Source organism: Epinephelus moara, chromosome 8, assembly GCF_006386435.1.
Source record: "Epinephelus moara isolate mb chromosome 8, YSFRI_EMoa_1.0, whole genome shotgun sequence".
Classification (NCBI taxonomy): domain Eukaryota; kingdom Metazoa; phylum Chordata; class Actinopteri; order Perciformes; family Serranidae; genus Epinephelus; species Epinephelus moara.
The window spans coordinates 37,643,638-37,648,572 of NC_065513.1; positions in this window are offsets into that span (position 1 = coordinate 37,643,638).

Sequence of the window (4,935 nt, forward strand, 5' to 3'; positions counted from 1 at the left end):
AATGTTTTACCAGCCCTGCTCGTTGCAGAGAGACTGCTCACTATGGTGGCCAACACCAAAATGTGAATGTTCAGTGTCACTTTATATGCAGTTTTTGGTTTTTAAAGCTCCATAGTTCACCCGCCTTTTCTGACTGAAAATTCCTGTTTGTTTCCCCTATTAGTGACGTTATTGCACTTTATTTTGAAGGCATGAATCACCCGTGTTCCGGTCTTATGCTGATAAATGTGGCTGACTTGACACAGTCCTCTCGAGTTGGTCGCAGCTTCTCTGCCGAGCGGCGCTGGATGAGCCGCTCTCTGCCGCCCTCTGGTGGACAAAGCGCGTAACGGCACAGCGCGGCACCGACTGTAATCGAACACACCTCCCGCCTGCACGGTGTGTATTTCCAAATAGGGGCAAATATGAGAGCGCTGGTTTGTACCTTCAAAACATGCCGCCATGCGTGTTGTCAGTGCACGTGTTTGTTTGAATACAAACTGGACCATGCGACGCGCTGCACGGTTTAATCCTCAAAGCGTTGCAGAAGGATTTATAATAACCCTGACATTCATTTTAGAAAGATATAATTCATATATAATAACAATAGATTATGTGCTTCAGGCTTTGGGGATAGCTTTGCAGATAAAACAGTAAAATGTCTCAATAAACACTCACTCAACTTATTACAGAGCATCTGGCTTTTGTTGCATGATAAATATGCAGTTGCATGTTATCATTTTTGTGTGTACATGATATGTAATAGTGCAACACTGCACCCAGGGGCCTGGCAAAAAAATTAAAAATGCTAAGGCAACTGACCAACTGAACCGTGTAAAAAATCTTGTGCAATTTAAACAAATAAAATAAACATTTTATTGTCTTTTTTTTGTAAATATGTTTTATTGATTTTCAGTATTTTTATCCCTCAAAAAAAAAAAGACACAAACTTAAATTCAACCGTTCCTCCCCAGACTATAAACAAATACATTCATTATATATATGTATTATACTGAAATCAGGTTGCAAGATACATTCAGGTAAATGGAGGTAAACTAAACAAACAACCAAAAACAAACAACAAAAAAACAGGGTGTGTGGAGAGGGGACTGCACTCTGCTGTCATCGAGGGGTTCCTATAGGAAATCAGAAAAGTCCCAAAAGGGACTTCGTATATTAATAAAGGTTTGAGAGGACCCTTTGAGTGTGTGATTGTTTTCTAACTCAATGAGAAAGGGACGAGGAGCGTGTTGCTTCCAATTTAGAAGCCAGGAGAGCTGTGAAAGCTTTGACCACGTGGGCTTTACATGGTAAGATTGCTTCAACATTAAACCTCATTTAACTTCTCACATAATTGTCTAAATGTTGCTTCATAGCCTTCTCTGTACTTTTTAAATGCCAAAATAAGGTATAAATCACTATGATAGTATTTTTATATTTATTATTTTGGTCAAAAACTGTCAAAATATCTTTTTTAAACTCACACTGTGTTAAATATGTGATAACAGCATCACAGAGGACATGAGTAGCTACAGTCATCAGTACAGTACATCATCCTGACCTGGTGAAAAAGAAAAGACAATCTCTTTGTTTAAGGTAAAGTGTCAAACATGGAGTGCTCGCAGTTTAACTTCTGCTCCAGCAGTCCACGTCCTCCCAGTCAGTATAATCCCACCAGAATCTAACTGGCCTGCATCCAAAGTGCCCACGGACATAAATTCATCGAAGCAGGACGACCTACACGCTGCCAATAAAAAGCATGCACTGGTTACGAAGTGGTTAGCAGGTTACTGGAAGGAAAACACAATGAGAATTCATTTCAGTGTTCACGGTTGGTCTCTTTCTTCAGAGTGCTGGATTCAAAACTGGACACAAGACATCATGAGGCCGTTCAGCTGGTCGTAGCAATGGAAGCTCATGTCTTCATGGATTTTAACTTTGATGAATACTGCAAATTTGGGAAGATAAGAAGGTGATTCAATCCAAAACTAAGTGCTGTGTGGTCAACGTTTGGCAGAGTCCAAGGACTCTAAGAGTAAGAATGAGACTGAGGGTTGAAATAAACTCTAATGTAATTAGGGATGATTCACTTTAGTCAACTTGATTATCTCAGAAACAGTTTCTGCACTCATTTATCTGACTTCCCAGATTAAAAACTGATGGTTAACTCTAATATCAACACTCTATAGCAGTGGTTCTTAACCTTTTTTGTGTCAAGGACCCCTAAACTGATGCTCATTAGATCATAGTACCCCACTAATAAGATTCAGGGACCTCGTAAGTGCTATATTGTAGGCAACTGGACCTGCTTGCGTTTCTTGAAGACGTTTCGCCTCTCATCCAAGAAGCTTCTTCAGTTCTAAATGACTGGTACGAAGTTGCAGGCTGTAAACTCTGTGTGGGTGGGACCCTTGCAGAGTCGTAGGGGTCACGTGAGCTCTTAGTTTCATTAAGGTCACAATGTGAGTCGTTGACCCACCTGGCCACCATGTGAGTCGTTAGGGTCAGGTGGGTCCAGGGGTGAATGGGTGTGAAGTCGTCTGGGGAGGGATTCCAAGACTGCATTGTAGATGGGGGATAAGTAGTGTCGTAGCCACCCCCTCTGTTTAACGATGGTTGTTCCAGCTTGGCGCAAATGGCTTCTTTTACTCCTCTTTCAACCCATCTTTCCTCCCTGGCCAAGGTGTGCACATTGCTGTCCTCAAAGGACCCTGCTGTCTCGGATGAGAGGCGAAACGTCTTCAAGAAACGCAAGCAGGTCCAGTTGCCTACAATATAGCACTTACGATTACCATGACCTGGATGACTGAGAATCTTCACCAGCAAGCATTCAGGGACTTCCGTCTGAAAAGATTTTAGTTGCCAGATATTATAAAGACCAGAATCTTAAGTGCTATATTGTAGGCAACTGGACTTGCTTGGGTTTCTTGAAGACGTTTCGCCTTTCATCCAAGAAGCTTCTTCAGTTCTGGAGACTGGTGCGGAGTCGCAAGCTTTAAACCCTGTGTGGGTGTGAACCCTTACAGAGTTGTTGAGGTCACATATGAGCTCTGAGTTTCAGGGTCGTTAAGTCACATGTGTCATTGATCCACCCGGCCATCATGTGTGTCCTTAGGGTTAGTTGGGTCCAGGTGAGAATGGGTGTGAAGTTGTCTGGAGAGGGATCCCAAGACTGCGTTGTAGGTGGGTGATAAGGGTAAATCTGGGTGCTGATTTGCAAATGTTAGCATGCTAACACACTGCACCCTTTGCCCACCAAATTAAAATAGGCGATACAGTAGCGTGAGTGTCAGACTGAAGCTTCCAGAACCTTCAGTCTGACATTGCCTCCATTGAAGGCAATTTACAAGGGGGAGGGAATTTGATTTTTCCCTAACCAATCAGTAGAGATCAACGACTCACCCAGAATCTGACGTCATTAGTATCCATGCCTCGGGGGTGCCGAAAACAAGCGAGCATTGCCCGTTTAAAATGTCTCCGTCGTCGTGCACGCCCAGCTGCTGAAGCTGGCGTTCATTGGTCCTTCCATCTTTTGGACGAGATAAATCGCAAATTCATTGCAGTATGCCAGACCAGAGATGCAAGCCTACTCAGTTGAGTGGACGGGGTCTATGGTCTGGAACCAGGCTAGCGATACAGTCCTTTCCATTTGCCATTAGACCAGATAATACGCTGTTCTGTTCTTTAAACTAGTGTCACATTTGACATCATGAATGCTCCGTCAAAAAAGGTTAGTAAACAGTAGAAAGCAGCATGGAGGCCAGGGAATGTGTTACAGTAGTTGCTCTTTTCTTATATTTCTTACTTATTACTTATCATGTCTGCTTGGACGGACATGGATTTGTAGGTTTTCCCTGCATAGAAAATATTTTGGTGGCTGCAAAAGCCGTTTTAGCCCTCTGCTAATGGAAAATCCCCTCCACCAAAGAGGGGTGTGGGAGCGGGGAAGGGAGGGAAAAAAATAATAAAAAAAATTTCAAATCTCAGTGCAACCACTCATAGTTCAATCACCATGGTTCGGACCAATAACAAGAGCCTGGTGACGCGACGTTAGACCAATAATAAAGTTCTTTGATTCATCAAAGATCAAAGTAACATGTTGAGCCCCACGCTTCATGTCAGCTCAGAACGCAGGTGCTGGTGCGTTCACTGCCAGCCTGGTGACAAGCGAGATCTCAAGTGGAGGAGGAGGTGAGAGAGGAGCAGGGGACTAACAAGGCAGCTGATTCTCAAGGAGCAGGTGTGATCAAGGTTAGTAGTTTCTGGTTTAGGAAGAATGTACTGCATTATTTGGACCTCTCTCGTCTAATAGAGAAGATATGGCATCGCTTGATACATTTGCATGATCTGTAAATGTATACCCCCCAAAAAGCCGCAGACATCACCACCAAATCCCCATTCTGGGCCAGGGGAAACCCTGAGCGTGTCATTGCTTTGTGCCAGAAAAGTGCCGAAAATTAGCGCATCCACCCAAGTGTCATGTTTCCATCACTAGTGCCAGAGTTAGCAGTAGATGTATGCTTCCTTCTGCATGGTGATATGTTTGGCAGGTGTAGTTCTGTAGAAAGAAAGTAGTTCCTACATGAAACTGCTCACAAGATCCGTGGTTTATCTAAACTAACCGAATCATGATTTCCGTGTTTGGCCGATAAAATGTGAACGAGTGACATCAAAATACGAACTAGACAAACAAAAATAACGCCAGTGTTTCCACTCTCCAGCCCACTGTCCCTCCGTCTCAGGGCTTCCCACCCTTGCAGCAACATAATTGCTGCCAATTAGTTTGATTAGCCACTTGGACTCATTAGACAGTTGCCTTTTCGGCTTCCTGAGTCACATACTCATCTAACGTTGCAGGACGATGTCGAAGACCCAACTTCACTCCTCCATCATTAATTAGAGAACAGTTCCACTGATGCTCATGAAACACTGGGAAACCTTCGCTCTTTAGCTGAA